This window comes from Rattus norvegicus, chromosome 1 (genome assembly GCF_021556685.1).
Source record: "Rattus norvegicus strain SHRSP/BbbUtx chromosome 1, alternate assembly SHRSP_T2T, whole genome shotgun sequence".
NCBI lineage: Eukaryota > Metazoa > Chordata > Mammalia > Rodentia > Muridae > Rattus > Rattus norvegicus.
In genome coordinates this window covers 53,772,928-53,790,000 of record NC_141534.1, presented here as the reverse complement: position 1 = coordinate 53,790,000, position 17,073 = coordinate 53,772,928, and positions in this window count along the sequence as shown.

Here is a 17,073-nt window from a genome sequence, read left to right as displayed (position 1 = left end):
GGTAATTCAAGCATTTGGGCTAATAGCCACTTATCAATGAGTGCATACCATGTATGTCTTTCTGTGATTGGGTTAGCTCACTCAGGATGATATTTTCCAGTTCCAACCATTTGCCTACGAATTTCATAAACTCGTTGTTTTTGATAGCTGAGTAATATTCCATTGTGTAGATGTACCACATTTTCTGTATCCATTTCTCTGTTGAAGGGCATCTGGGTTCTTTCCATTTTCTGGCTATTATAAATAAGGCTGCGATGAACATAGTGGAGCACGTGTCTCTTTTATATGTTGAGGCATCTTTTGGGTATATGCCCAAGAGAGGTATAGCTGGATCCTCAGGCAGTTCAATGTCCAATTTTCTGAGGAACCTCCAGACTGATTTCTAGAATGGTTTTACCAGTCTGCAATCCCACCAACAATGGAGGAGTGTTCCTCTTTCTCCACATCCTTGCCAGCATCTGCTGTCACCTGAGTTTTTGATCTTAGCCATTCTCACTGGTGTGACGTGAAATCTCAGGGTTGTTTTGATTTGCATTTCCCTTATGACTAAAGATGTTGAACATTTCTTTAGGTGTTTCTCAGCCATTCGGCATTCCTCAGCTGTGAATTCTTTGTTTAGCTCTGAACCCCATTTTTAAATAGGGTTATTTGTTTCCCTGCGGTCTAACTTCTTGAGTTCTTTGTATATTTTGGATATAAGGCCTCTATCTGTTGTAGGATTGGTAAAGATCTTTTCCCAATCTGTTGGTTGCCGTTTTGTTCTAACCACAGTGTCCTTTGCCTTACAGAAGCTTTGCAGTTTTATGAGATCCCATTTGTCGATTCTTGATCTTAGAGCATAAGCCATTGGTGTTTTGTTCAGGAAATTTTTTCCAGTGCCTATGTGTTCCAGATGCTTCCCTAGTTTTTCTTCTATTAGTTTGAGTGTGTCTGGTTTGATGTGGAGGTCCTTGATCCACTTGGACTTAAGCTTTGTACAGGGTGATAAGCATGGATCGATCTGCATTCTTCTACATGTTGCCCTCCAGTTGAACCAGCACCATTTGCTGAAAATGCTATCTTTTTTCCATTGGATGGTTTTGGCTCCTTTGTCAAAAATCAAGTGACCATAGGTGTGTGGGTTCATTTCTGGGTCTTCAATTCTATTCCATTGGTCTATCTGTCTGTCTCTGTACCAATACCATGCAGTTTTTATCACTATTGCTCTGTAATACTGCTTGAGTTCAGGGATAGTGATTCCCCCTGAAGTCCTTTTATTGTTGAGGATAGCTTTAGCTATCCTGGGTTTTTTGTTATTCCAGATGAATTTGCAAATTGTTCTGTCTAACTCTTTGAAGAATTGGATTGGTATTTTGATGGGGATTGCATTGAATCTGTAGATTGCTTTTGGTAAAATGGCCATTTTACTATATTAATCCTGCCAATCCATGAGCATGGGAGATCTTTCCATCTTCTGAGGTCTTCTTCAATTTCTTTCCTCAGTGTCTTGAAGTTCTTATTGTACAGATCTTTTACTTGCTTGGTTAAAGTCACACCGAGGTACTTTATATTATTTGGGTCTATTATGAAGGGTGTCGTTTCCCTAATTTCTTTCTCGGCTTGTTTCTCTTTTGTATAGAGGAAGGCAACTGATTTATTTGAGTTAATTTTATACCCAGCCACTTTGCTGAAGTTGTTTATCAGCTTTAGTAGTTCTCTGGTGGAACTTTTGGGATCACTTAAATATACTATCATGTCATCTGCAAATAGTGATATTTTGACCTCTTCTTTTCTGATCTGTATCCCCTTGATCTCCTTTTGTTGTCTGATTGCTCTGGCTAGAACTTCAAGAACTATATTGAATAAGTAGGGAGAGAGTGGGCAGCCTTGTCTAGTCCCTGATTTTAGTGGGATTGCTTCAAGTTTCTCTCCATTTAGTTTAATGTTAGCAACTGGTTTGCTGTATATGGCTTTTACTATGTTTAGGTATGGGCCTTGAATTCCTATTCTTTCCAGGACTTTTATCATGAAGGGGTGTTGAATTTTGTCAAATGCTTTCTCAGCATCTAATGAAATGATCATGTGGTTCTGTTCTTTCAGTTTGTTTATATAATGGATCACGTTGATGGTTTTCCGTATATTAAACCATCCCTGCATGCCTGGGATGAAGCCTACTTGATCATGGTGGATGATTGTTTTGATGTGCTCTTGAATTCGGTGTGCCAGAATTTTATTGAGTATTTTTGCGTCGATATTCATAAGGGAAATTGGTCTGAAGTTCTCTTTCTTTGTTGTGTCTTTGTGTGGTTTAGGTATAAGAGTAATTGTGGCTTCGTAGAAGGAATTCGGTAGGGCTCCATCTGTTTCAATTTTGTGGAATAGTTTGGATAATATTGGTATGAGGTCTTCTATGAAGGTTTGATAGAATTCTGCACTAAACCCGTCTGGACCTGGGCTCTTTTTGGTTGGGAGACCTTTAATGACTGCTTCTATTTCCTTAGGAGTTATGGGGTTGTTTAACGGGTTTATCTGTTCCTGATTTAACTTCGATACCTGGTATCTGTCTAGGAAATTGTCCATTTCCTGAAGATTTTCAAATTTTGTTGAATATAGGTTTATATAGTAAGATCTGATGATTTTTTGAATTTCCTCTGAATCTGCAGTTATGTCTCCCTTTTCATTTCTGATTTTGTTAATTTGGACGCACTCTCTGTGTCCTCTAGTTAGTCTGGCTAAGGGTTTATCTATCTTGTTGATTTTCTCAAAGAACCAACTTTTGGTTCTGTTGATTCTTTCTATGGTCCTTTTTGTTTCTACTTGGTTGATTTCAGCTCTGAGTTTGATTATTTCCTGCCTTCTACTCCTCCTGGGTGTATTTGCTTCTTTTTGTTCTAGAGCTTTTAGGTGTGCTGTCAAGCTGCTGACATATGCTCTTTCCTGTTTCTTTCTGCTGGCACTCAGCGCTATGAGTTTTCCTCTTAGCACAGCTTTCATTGTGTCCCATAAGTTTGGGTATGTTGTATCTTCATTTTCATTAAATTCTAAAAAGTTTTTAATTTCTTTCTTTATTTCTTCCTTGACCAGGTTATCATTGAGTAGAGCATTGTTCAATTTCCACGTATATGTGGGCATTCTTCCCTTACTGTTATTGAAAACCAGTTTTAGGCCGTGATGGTCCGATAGCACGCATGGGATTATTTCTATCTTTCTGTACCTGTTGAGGCCCGTTTTTTGACCAATTATATGGTCAATTTTGGAGAAAGTACCATGAGGAGCTGAGAAGAAGGTATATCCTTTTGCTTTAGGATAGAATGTTCTATAAATATCCGTTAAGTCCATTTGGCTCATGACTTCTCTTAGTCTGTCGACATCACTGTTTAATTTCTGTTTCCATGATCTGTCCATTGATGAGAGTGGGGTGTTGAAATCTCCCATTATTATTGTATGAGGTGCAATGTGTGTTTTGAGCTTTAGTAAGGTTTCTTTTACGTATGTAGGTGCCCTTGTATTTGGGGCATAGATATTTAGGATTGAGAGTTCATCTTGGTGGATTTTTCCTTTGATGAATATGAAGTGTCCTTCCTTATCTTTTTTGATGACTTTTAGTTGGAAATTGATTTTATTTGATATTAGAATGGCTACCAGCTTGCTTCTTCTGACCATTTGCTTGGAAAGTTGTTTTCCAGCCTTTCACTCTGAGGTAGTGTCTGTCTTTGTCTCTGAGGTGTGTTTCCTGTAGGGAGCAGAATGCAGGGTCCTCGTTGCGTATCCAGTTTGTTAATCTATGTCTTTTTATTGGGGAGTTGAGGCCATTGATATTGAGAGATATTAAGGAATAGTGATTATTGTTTCCCTTTATATTCATATTTGGATGTGAGGTTATGTTTGTGTGCTTTCATTCTCTTTGTTTTGTTGCCAAGACGATTAGTTTCTTGCTTCTTCTAGGGTATAGCTTGCCTCCTTATGTTGGGCTTTACCATTTATTATCCTTTGTAGTGCTGGATTTGTAGAAACATATTGTGTAAATTTGGTTTTGTCATGGAATATCTTGGTTTCTCCATCAATGTTAATTGAGAGTTTTGCTGGATACAGTAACCTGGGCTGGCATTTGTGTTCTCTTAGAGTCTGTATGACATCAGTCCAGGATCTTCTGGCCTTCATAGTTTCTGGCGAGAAGTCTGGTGTGATTCTGATAGGTCTCCCTTTATATGTTACTTGACCTGTTTCCCTTACTGCTTTTAATATTCTTTCTTTATTTTGTGCGTTTGGTGTTTTGACAATTATGTGACGGGAGGTGTTTCTTTTCTGGTCCAATCTATTTGGAGTTCTGTAGGCTTCTTGTATGTCTATGGGTATCTCTTTTTTTAGGTTAGGGAAGTTTTCTTCTATGATTTTGTTGAAGATATTTACTGGTCCTTTGAGCTGGGAGTCTTCACTCTCTTCTATGCCTATTATCCTTAGGTTTGATCTTCTCATTGAGTCCTGGATTTCCTGTATGTTTTGGACCAGTAGCTTTTTCCACTTTACATTATCTTTGACAGTTGAGTCAATGATTTCTATGGAATCTTCTGCTCCTGAGATTCTCTCTTCCATCTCTTGTATTCTGTTGGTGAAGCTTGTATCTACAGCTCCTTGTCTCTTCTTTTGGTTTTCTATATCCAGGGTTGTTTCCATGTGTTCTTTCTTGATTGCTTCTATTTCCATTTTTAATTCCTTCAACTGTTTGATTGTGTTTTCCTGGAATTCTTTCAGGGATTTTTGTGTCTCCTGTCTATGGGCTTCTACTTGTTTATTTATGTTTTCCTGGAATTCTTTCAGGGATTTTTGCGATTCTTTCAGGCATTTTTGCGATTCCTCTCTGTAGGCTTCTACTTGTTCTCTAAGGGAGTTCTTCATGTCTTTCTTGAAGTCCTCCAGCATCATGATCAAAAATGATTTTGGAACTAGATCTTGCTTTCCTGGTGTGTTTGGATATTCCATGTTTGTTTTGATGGGAGAATTGGGCTCCGATGGTGCCATGTAGTCTTGGTTTCTGTTGCTTGGGTTCCTGCGCTTGCCTCTCGCCATCAGATTATCTCTAGTGTTACTTTGTTCTGCTATTTCTGACAGTGGCTAGACTGTCCTATAAGCCTGTGTGTCAGGAGTGCTGTAGACCTGTTTTCCTCTCTTTCAGTCAGTTATGGGGACAGAGTGTTCTGCTTTCGGGCATGTAGTTTTTCCTCTCTACAGGTCTTCAGCTGTTCCTGTGGGCCTGTGTCTTGAGTTTTCTTGCAGCAGAAAATTTGGTCTTACCTGTGGTCCTGAGGCTCAAGTTCGCTCGTGGGGTGCTGCCCAGGGGCTCTCTGCAGCGGCAGCAACCAGGAAGACCTCTGCCGCCCCTTCCGGGAGCTTCAGTGCACCAGGGTTCCAGATGGTCTTTGGCTTTTTCCTCTGGCGTCCGAGATGTGTGTGCAGGGAGCAGTCTCTTCTGGTTTCCCAGGCTTGTCTGCCTCTCTGAAGGTTTAGCTCTCCCTCCCACGGGATTTGGGTGCAGAGAACTGTTTATCCGGTCTGTTTCTATCAGGTTCCGGCGGTGTCTCAGGCAGGGGTCCTGCCGCTCCTGGGCCCTCCCCCACGGGAGCCCAGAGGCCTTATACAGTTTCCTCTTGGGCCAGGGATGTGGGCAGGGGTGAGCAGTGTTGGTGGTCTCTTCCGCTCTGCAGCCTCAGGAGTGCCCACCTTGTGTCTGTTCCTTTCTAACGTTTCTGCTTTTATATGTGGTTAGAGCTGGAGTCATTTGATAGATTTTCTAAAGAATGTTTGCATTTGTATTCCCGAGGGAAACTTGTGAGACTGTAGTTTCCGCTGTTGTAATGCCTTCTGGTATCTAGTTTCCAGCATGGTGGGGTCAGAAAAATAGAGTCTCTCTTCAGCAATGCTCTTGAGTACTACATGTAGATTCCTTATTATCAGGGGAGACCCTTCAGAATTATGTCTTCTTTATTAATATCTCCCTTATTTAATAAATGCATGCCCCTTACTCCTGCTCTGGTGTGTATGTAAACTCTAGGATTTCTATCCAATAGCAATTGTATTGATACCTTCCATCTCTTCTACGATCTGTTAATCACATTCTTTTTGTGGCTAACATGTATTTCTTGTAGGCAACACATAGTTGGACCTTGCTTTTTCAATTAGTCTGCTAAACCATTTCTATTTTAACAAGACTGTTGATGGAGATGGCTCTGCTTTTATATTTTTTCTATTTGTTTCTTATTTATTCCATCTGTTCTTTATGTTCCTCCATTTTTCCTTGTTTGGAAGTAATTGGGTGAATTTTATAACTCTATTTAATCTTTAATTCTGGTTCATGCATTCTTTCTGTATTCTTCCTATTTTATGATCATATGATTTATTTAATATGTGAAATGTCTTGATTTCAACTTTATTCTGAATGAATGTTTCCTCTCATCACAGTATGTAGGTTGACAGGCCTTTGTTTTGCTTGAGACATTTATGGACTTTTCTGCTTCCTTTGCATCTGTGTTACTGCCGGTGAGAGGTACCTGAGCTTGCTTCCCTGCATTACTTTCTGTACAGAGTGACTCCTCCTTTTACTACTAATTTTAATATGTCCTCTTTGCAGTTCTTCAGATGACTCCTTGATCAGCACTGGAGATTGACATAGAAACGAGTAATCAGTACCTTGATAAATGTGTGCAGTCCACTCTTTGCCAGTTTGCAGTATTTTCCCCATCCTCTTCCCTCCTCCTCTCTGACTCTGTTTTTGCCACAGTTGTCATCATTATGAGCAACATTTACTTCTGTGAACTGTAGGCAGCATGGCTTCCCCAAGTCCTGCTCACTGTACTGCAAATCAGGGAAGCCAGCAAGTTCCGCCTATGGGTACATCCTTGTGCTGTGTGAACTCTTCTGTCCTACAAGGCTGAGGCCTCACTACACCTGCTTCTCACACAGCTGGTGTCACTGTCTTCATGGTTGATAGTCTACGGTAGCTGTTCTCAACCTGTAGGTTGTGACCCAGTGTTGCCTAAGACCATTGGAAAACACACATATTAAATTACAATTCAAAACGGTGCCAAAATTACAGTGATGAAGTAGCCCCGGAGACAATTTTATGGTTGGCAGGCACAGCAACATGAGGAACTGTATTAAAGGGTCATGGCATTAGGAAGTTGAGAGCTAGAGGTTTAAGCTCTTGAATAGTGGTGGTTTTGGGTGTTGGTCTATCTGTTTGTTCTCCTTATTTCAGACATGAAGAAAAATGTGGTGTCTGTGTGCCCATACTGGTATAAAAGTGTCATTCCAGTTTAATTTTAAACTCTGAAATATTTTGATTCATTTGGAAATTGTGGAAGAATGTGTATTTCTTCCACTGGGTTAACTTTTTAATAAGTATGTGCTGGTAAGCATGCCAAAAATAAAATGTGAATATGACCAAATTGCTCATGCATGTGTGATAATGAAACCCATTGCCATGGACAGTTAACATATACACTAATAGCATACTTAATGATTGTGACCTCTGGAAATGCTGGGAGACACACATTTTCCTGATGTCTCCTAGATTCCATCAATGGGAGAGTCACTGATTAAGACTCGAACATCCATCTCCTCTCTGACTTTATCCTAGGACCGAATATGTCTAAGAGAACTGAAAAGGAGTGGGGAGTTGAAAGGTATTTTCATTCAACTCTCTGCAGATGTCCAAGATTGTTGGATAGTAAATTCTTCTACTCAATATTGCCTTTGAAAGCAATAATCATTTTGGCCCTAATTACTTCTCCTGCTATTGAGTTCTAGCAGAACTCTGAGATGTTTTTTCCAATGCTCCCCCTGAAGCTAGGCTGAGGTCACTCTAAGATCACTCCTAGGTCTGCAGGTCAGTTTGTCTGTTATCTGGTACCTGGGTGGAGCATACATGGGAGACCTGCATGTATGTATTTACTGTGGCCTTTGTCCATCTGCTGAGTCTTGAAAGTTACTCGGTCATACAGCATCCACAGTCGCTCCGAGGGAGCACTGATGAGATGCTTAGGGAAGTTCAGGGATTGATAGATGTTCAGGGATCAGCTTAGGAAGTAACCTGTGAGGACTTCCTGAGAAATCCAAAACCACATAATATGCCCAGGGTATTTCTGACTCCAGTAAGACGGGTTCTAGACTGCAGCCATACATCTTCAAAGCAGTGCCATGGGTAAATTCATCCTACATTCTCCTGAGTTTTGTCAGCCACAAGCCAAGTACACATATACGATTTTCTCTTGACCTTTCTGACACATGAGAACAATGGTCTCTGCCCTCTCTCTTTTCCTTTAACCTGTGAATGCTTGGGACTCAAACATACCACACCTTCAGTTGCAGATTCCTCATCCAACTTCGTAGTACAGGAAGACTATTGTAGGGTTCTGTCCTTCTACAGGGGTTCTCTGGTCCTGTGAGGTGTGAGCGGAACACAGGTCTCTTATATTCTCAACATCCTTTAGCACATTGTTTTCTTTCTCCCCAGTGACATCTTCTCCTTAAAGCCACACCGTGCAGCTTTGTAAGACTTCCCAGTTCTTGTGGCACAGCTGGCAGGAACTCGGAAGGGAAAAAGTCACACTCGGACTGTAGAGAAGGGTGAGGCATTTGTAGGGTGTGTGCCTCACCAGCACTGGTAACAGTCCACACGTTCGCTATTTACTTCTGGTACACATATGCTGTTTTACCGGTTCCTGTCAAGTTAGAGGGTCTCAGTGATAGGCTTAGCAGACTATCAGCTCCACATAGTGGGGATCTCGTTTCAAATACTGCTTGCGTAATGGCCCAGATCTGCCGAAAAACCATGAGAAACTGCACTCAGTTAGATGAATGAACACATATGGAATAATGTACAGGTCATTTTTGCTGCCCATTTGGATTGCCCTGAAAGGCCACTTCACATTTCCTGTCTTCTGGAAGCACAGTGCAGACATTTTAATTAGTGTTAGTTCCATGGACATGGAGCTGTAACACTGCATAGCTATGACAGGACAATATTCTTCTCTGGGTCAACCATAAGAACTTGGGTGGTGAAATATCTGTCTCTTAAATATGAAAATAATCTTGGTACTAGCATCTGGCAATATAGTACTGTATTTAGTTCTTAAAGCATCTCCATTATTTACATGAGGAAAAGGACTACACATCACTAAAAGCAATGACCTAAGAATCTATAAACAAGGTTGGGGCTGTAGCTTGGGTAGTGAAATATTTACCTAGCATGCATGAGGCCTCGGGGCTGAATTTCCAGCGAGAAAATGAGACTGTGCCAAAATATTTCACATAGAATTGGCTGAGGAGCTTAAGCAGTACAGAGGAGGAGTCAAGTTGATTGACAACAATAAGTGATGGTGCACATTGTGAGTAGCAGTGGGGTACGAGGTGTATAAATGACCCTGTGGGATGTATCAGTTACTGTTCTGCTGCTGTAACAAAACATCACCACCAAGGCCACCCATGGAAAAAAAAAGAGTCTATTGGGGCTTATCATTCCAGAAGGAGTATGATGACCTTCCAGAGATGTATTAGTTACTGCTCTGCTGCTATAACAAAACACCACCACAAAGGCCACTTATGGAAGAAAGAGTTTATTAGGGCTCAAGTTTCCAGAAGGTGTGTATGATAATCCTCCAGAGATGTATTAGTTACTCTTCTGCTGCTGTAATAGAAAGCCATCACCAAGGTCGCCTATGGAAAAAAAGAGTTTATTGGGGCTTATAGTTCTAGAAGGTTAGACTCCATTATGGCAGGAAGGCACGTCAGCCAGTTGAGGAAGCTGAGAACTCACATCACCTACTGTAACCACCGACCAGATAGATGTACTAGAAGTGATATGAGGTTGTACATCAAAGTCTGTACCCATGACATAGGTTTTCTAAAGAGGCCGTACCTCCTAAGACTACCCCAAATAACACCGCCACTGGGGACCAAGTGTTTAAATATCCAAGTCACTGGGGGACATTTCTCAAACCACCACAAGGAAATTGTCAGATTGATTTTAAGTAATGAAAAACGTGTAAATATGGATTAATTTTCCCTAAACATCTCTATGTTAAGGACAGCCTAAAGAAATAAAGATGTTATTATTTTTAAAATATTTTGTTAATTATGTTATGAAATTGCCACCGTTTTACAATCAAAAGGAGCACCCGTAAGATATCACGCAGTCAGTTCAATTTTGTTTTAGGCTAAAAGTTTATAATATGTATCTGCCCTACAAAAAGTATATTTAATGACACTGCAGAGGCTCTATGAAGGCAAAATGACCACAAGCGGTTTTGAAAAGTTAAGGTTATGAGCGATTGCTGGGGAGAATGGAGCGTGGGTGGCTTTGGTTTCGTTTTAATGCACTGCTGCATTTTCTCATTCATGTGGTACAAGAAAATTAATTTTGTACATTAAAAAAAAAACAGTTGCGAAGTTGGGACAATATCAAATGCAAACGAAGAGTGGAGCTATGTGGAGCATAGGGACGGTGTTCTGTTCCCGATGGTGGTCTCTTCACCCACTGACGCGCCGGGAGAGCCATCTGGAGCGCGAGGTGGGAAACATATGCCCAGCATGCTGACAGCTATCTAAGTACTCTTCGGTTTCACTCGGGTAACTTCTACACTCCGAGTTAGATAACGAAGCAATTTCTCCCCAGTTATGGGTTAGTTTGCCTATTTCAATCAGAATATAAATGATTACTAATTATTCGACTCATCCACTCAGCATCTAAGTAACATTCTTGGAGCCTCTGCAAGCTGGATGAGGTCTGTGGGGCATGGACCGTGGACGCTGCAGGCGTTTCCGCCTGTGTGCTAGCTGTTTGCTGTTTGCGGCAGCCTGCATGCATCTTAATTTCTTACCGAAAGCATATTGTAAAGTAAGATTATCTTACATGATTAATCTTAAAATGTCTCATCTATTATCTGCATTGTTGTCCTGGAAGTACTTGAACTTACAAGGAATATACTTTTTTGCAGGGTGGGTGGACGGGGCTCAGCTCTTCTAAAGGTCTTGATAAATAGAAAAATTGTAATTGGTGCAATTAAACCATTCTAGACCTTCCTATTAATGAAGTGAAAGTATATTTTCACTTCAATATACAATATATAATAATATTATTATATAGTACCCTGTGTCCTCCCACACAAACCTCATGTTCCCCCTTGCCTACCGCTATGAGATAACCACAAGTTTTCATGTTTGCTCCCACACAGAGTAGCCAGAATACATGTTCAAATGCTATAAGGGGAAGAAGGAATTAATGTGGATGGAGCCAACCAAACTAGTGTTTGGAATAGGAGTGGTGACATCCTCTCGCCGATCTCAGGTGGTAAGATGCTATCCTGGTAAAATAGTGGTAGGAGGTAGCTCAGGAGAAACAGATGGAAACATGGACATTAAATATTAGCCAGACTCCTTCTGAGATATGAAATATAAACCCCCGTAGTTATCTCTTGGCTTCTCTGTAAACCTCCTGTGCGGTTACATGGTGCTGTGGAAAAGTTTACAACAGATAGAGAATTCTGATATGTGTGTGTGTGTGTGTGTGTGTGTGTGTGTGTGAGAGAGAGAGAGAGAGAGAGAGAGAGAGAGAGAGAGAGAGAGATCAAAGGTTTCCTCTTTTCCCAAGAGCTTCGATGAGTAGCCCCCTCTCACATCCTGTTAGGCAAAGCCACAGAGCAGTGGTGGTGGCCCTGGGCTCCCTTTTTCTCTTTGATATTTGGGAGATTTAAGTCAATGTCTCTCTAATCGAAGCATTAAGTACCACAACAGACTTTCCTGAGAGGCAGTACAGGATTCTTCACCCTCGTTTCCTAGGACAAGTTCAGTGCCATAAAGAGTGAACAGAAGCTCACCCCCTGCAGAAGTTGAATAATTTGATAGGACGGTGACACATTCTCCTGGTAGAGAGAACAATTGTATCCTGCTTACTCTGTACACTGGGGACTGTCACTGGATAGACTTGGCTTGATTTCAAGGCCACTCAGAAAATCACACTAACTGATGGTAGGCAAAAAATGTAACTTGTAGAAAATCTATTGTTTTGACTTGAGTTGATGAATTGCTTTGGGTTAAAGATCTCCTGTATGAGCTTTGTACTTGAACATCTTTGAGCATCAGGCTGAGCTAGGAGATATTTGACTCATATTCCGGCACATAGAGTAGGCCAGGAGTAGCAAGGACCTGAGCGAGCAGTGAGTGTTTGCTTCTAGTTTCTCTGCCTCCAATGCAACCTGCACTAGGCTGTTAGAGTCTTTCGATTACAAAGTTCTTTCAGGCTGAGATGTGCATCCCAATTTCCTTCATTTGTTAGACAAGGGATACATTTCAAGGATCAGTAGAGAATGATAGAAATTGAGAGTTTGACCAGTGTTGAAGCAGAGTGACCAATCGGGATTTAGGAATTAGGAGTCTATGCCTTTGAGATTTCTACCACTGCATGTGATAGATGCCATCGAAAGGCCAGAAACAAGTCAGCCAAACATCATTAAAACAAAGGGGCCAAATTCTTAAAGAACAATTACCAGTAAATTCCTGTTAAAGAAAAGAGAGATAAGCCCCTCTCAGTAGCATAAGATGGAAAATAAGTTGCTGTCCTGGAATAAAACATTTGAAGGAACTTGAAGAAACGCAGGCAGAGAATTGAACACGTGAGCAATCTTAGTCCTTGTCAGCGGGGTCAGCTGTATGGAGAGGCTGGTAGGCAAAAGACTATCGTCACTGTGTCTTATCACCTTATATTCTAACAACATCTTCCTAGACAGGACATAAAGACATCAAGTTACAGTGTAGCTCATGTCCCCCTGGTTCAGTAAATATCATTCTCATCATGAGTCTAAGGGAGCGGAGGCCCAATTGCTCACTCTGATAGTACCCTGTGTAGCATTTATTTGACAAACGTAGAATATTATACAGCTGGTTATAAGGTGATGTATAAGTAACATTAGCATTATGACTTTTAATGCAGAAAATAAATATTTACAGATGTATCAAATTAAAATCTGTACATTTAAACTAGGAGGGTTTTATGGGAGTCAGGGGAGAAATCTCAGAGACATAACTAGGTAATCAAGCAGACGTAGACTGGGCATGGAAGATAGGAGGAAGTAGGAGAGAGAATCCCTCACCCGCATGAAATCTATTCAGGTCATTTTTCTTAAGACATCTTGCTTTCTCCTTCTACTGAAGACCCACTCTGGCTTGTTGTAGCTTCTAGTTTCCAGGGCTCAAATAGTGTTTTATGAAGAAGCATGGCTATCACATACTGTCCTCTGTTAGAGTCATCCTGAAGACAGACATAGAGGGATGTACTAAATGAAACCTAATGTGTTCTCTCTTGCACATTTTGTTTGGTCCTTGGTGTTGCCTAGATGGACAAGAGGTTGGGATGGCTGTGTCCCCATAATAGGACCTGATAAGGGATTTAAAATGACTTCTCTACTTGTGTCTCTTCTGTCTTCTCCTCCTCAACTTTACCTGCTTTAGACCCCTCCCCAGAAGCATTGGTAATGAAAGACCAATGCCAGGTAACACATCCTTCACATTTTGCTGTTTGGAGAAGCTATGTAGGAAGGTGGAAGAGATTTCTTTAATTTGGGTAATGGCCCATTAGCTGTGTATATTGTCTGATATTTTCATCCCAATCACATTTAAAGAAATAAAACATGGGAAAACACACATGTGTTTTATAGGACCCCCGAGGATGTCAAAACTGTAACCAACTTGTCTGTAAATACACAATATTTGCTTTCAAGCCATTTGTAAGGGAAGGTGGCTTTCTGAGCGAGAGAACGTAACACAACTGTTTTTACTGATCTCCTCGCGTGGCAGTTCAATCTTGCTTTGCTTTTCTTGTAAATTCCCCTAAGCTGTGTCACAGATGTGCGCTGTGACAAAGAATCTAACCTCCTTTATTTTCTTGGACAGCAAAGGCAATATCTTTTCCATTTTTGATCTCAGATTATAAACTGCTCAAGGGCATAGACTCTGCTAGTTTAATTCACTTCAAATCAAGCATAGCACTGTTACAGAGTGAACCTATCCCCCATTCTTTTTCTGCCACTGACCTTTTACTACTGTTATTCATTATACATAGGTTTCTTCCTATGGCCCAGCTAGAGATGAGAGTGACACCACCCTACTGGTTGGAAGGGCATCGATAAGAACTCGCAGCTTTTCTAAATGATGGCATACAAACTGATATATCAACATAATATATTCTTACAGTTCTAGAGGACTCTTGGCTGAATGCATGGTCTTTTTAACCCTGATACTCATTCCACTGAAGTTGAAATATACTGGATATCACCACACTGGTCAGTCTTACACATCTATGCTCTTGCATTGAATCGTGAATGATGATAGACCTGAACTTCAGGCTTCTTCAACTCCTTTTAGAAGTGCTTGAATGTTGTCAATTAAATACATTGTTGGAAATGATGCAGCTGAGTTTATTGCTATCCCTACCTTTAAGGACCAGTTTTTAGCTTTAACAGAACAAAGTACCTTAGAGCTGCTGACCACAGTGAATTGATGTCTCAGACAGTCTCTCAGCCCAATGTCCTGCTGATCAGGTTGTGGTCCATGGTTGGACATCAGTAGTATCATCTAACAGAATGTGACAAATTATAACATCTGGGCCTTCATGCTTGTTCTAGGCACACCCATCAGACTGCCTAATGGCAAAATCCTGTGATGCTCATGCAATCTGGGATTTGAGGAACACACTCTGTTTTGAGCTGCATTTCCTAAGACGTCGGTTTAGTGATTTCCTTCATTTTGATTCTTGAGTTGAGGCATTTGATTTTACCAGAGCCTGATAGAGGTGGGTCTGGGCTCTGTTCAATGTCCTGATGAACCAAGAGACTGTCCACAGTTAGGATTTGGCTATCAGGGGCTTTGTCCCAAAGCTCCTTTGTCCCACTGTGGCTTTGTCCCCAGCACTTCTCTGTTACCTGATTGTTAACACAACATGACAGAGGAGAGTCTATTTCCCAGGGGCTTCATGTAACTTGTAGCGACGGAAGCTGCCAAATCCCCACGTGAGTCCACACTCTGAGCAGGATCTTCAGCACCTGAATGTCTTGATGCTTAACATCAATGCTGAGCTTTACTGTAGCCTTTGGGAGTGGCCCTCGGGAATTGCTGATTGAGATTCGTATCTTTACCATTGAAACAGTTGGACAAGTTGTTGAACATTGTAAGTTAGAGAGAGCCTCGTGCTAACTGGCCTTCTGGGCACTTCTCTCTGGATGAAGCTGAGAGGGCAATACTCTACCCCAACTTCCTCTTTGGTACTCATGAAGAGGTTTTTTTTGTAATGGAGCTTAAAGCTTCTCAAAACAGAATAAAAGTAGCTCTGGTGTATAAAAGGACACCCCAAATCCTGTGCGTTTAATGTAGGCAATTTTCATTCAGTCAATGTTTTTCCTGTGTCCTTACTTCTGTGTCTTCAAAGGTACATATCTAGACTCATATGTATGTGGAACAAAGTACAATCGTATTGACCATGCTGGGATAGGCTTCTCTCTCTTTTCTTTAAATAATATGCACTTCCCAAAATTAGACATAGCATTTTAACAGTCTGGTTTGCTTCTGGGCCTGTCCAGATATCTCTGGCCCTGTGTCACACTTAACTTTCATTAGTTGGATTCTGATTGTGTTCTAGTTGAGTGGTCTATTGACTTCCCTGTCTCCACATTAGACAGTTTAATCTCTTCTTTATTTGTTTTCTTTTATTTATTTATTTTTTGAGACAGTCTCACGATGTAGGCCTGGCTAGCCTCAAACTCATGATCCTGCTACCTCATCCCCCCCAGTGCAGTACTAACAGGACCGAACCTCTATTTGCCACTCCTACCTCTTATTTCTGTAAAGTTTGACTTTGGAGCCATAGCAACCAATAGCCATATTTGATAAAGAATTCTTCCAATGTTATGAGTATCGGCCACCATCTCATGGCTCTCTGGTGACTTCGAAGTACTTCATTACTACTTCTGAGCTCTGTGTGGCAGATTCTGTGAAGCTATGATCATAGAGCCATGTCTATTTCTGAATAACTGTAGTCTACGCTTGTCGCCTAGACAAGCTCTTCAATTTGCCGATTCGCCTTGGGCGACATAGCTGACAAGAAAAGTGATTTTTAAAAATGCCATTGTTTTTATGGGAATGGCATTATTCTGCAGCTGTGAGGAGGCTAAGTAGTAATCACGGGTTGTGTCAGCGTCTGCTTAGGAAGTTGATGCCTGTGCAAGCCCGGAGGCTTGTAGAGGCCCCTGATAGCTCATGAAGTAGCCAGGGCACGGCGTGCCACAAGGACTGCTTTGGACTGGTGTCACAGCAAGACAAGGTGATCCAGCCTTGTTCTTTCAAATAAGCAAGCAAAGGCAGCATGAAACAAACAAAAAATAAAAATTTTCACCCAGCTACCTGAAAGGGTTAGTACTACCCAGAGATAGGCACGCGGGTCAGGGGAGACTTCAGCTCAGCATCCGAAGGACCTTGACAAAGCTGACCTCTCTCAGTGTGAAAAAGGGAGCACCCTCCAGGCTACATGGTAGTCTGCACTCTCAAGCCGGTCTGCATTACATGAAGTGGTAGGAGGAAAACCACACCTGCCCTGGAGATGTAGTTGAGTTGCATGACCATTGGGGAAGTGCTTGGCTCATTGTGGATTTGAACCCCAGACCTCTGAGCATTTGTAGTTAATGCATTGATCAGATTAAACAGTGGGTGCTGTCATTCCTATTGCCTTCAGACCCAGCCAGAATAGCCTCCCATAGTGTGGGCCTTGAGACTCCATTCAGCAGGGAGTGAACCCATGAGAAATAAGAATGAGTAACTACCCAGCACCAAAATCACTGGCCAACCAAATATCCCAGCGAACAGGAACTAGAAAAATATTTCCCTGAAAGGTGAGGGAGGAATGATCCCTGAGTTATCACTCCTTGGAGGCCTCAGTGCGGTTTCCAAAACATGAGTGCTTGTACCTGGCTCAGAAGCAGATGCTCTGAGAGAGACGGAAGTGTGTACTGCTGGGGGTGTGCCAGGTGCCAGCCCTTGTTTAAGGGTGTAGCTTCC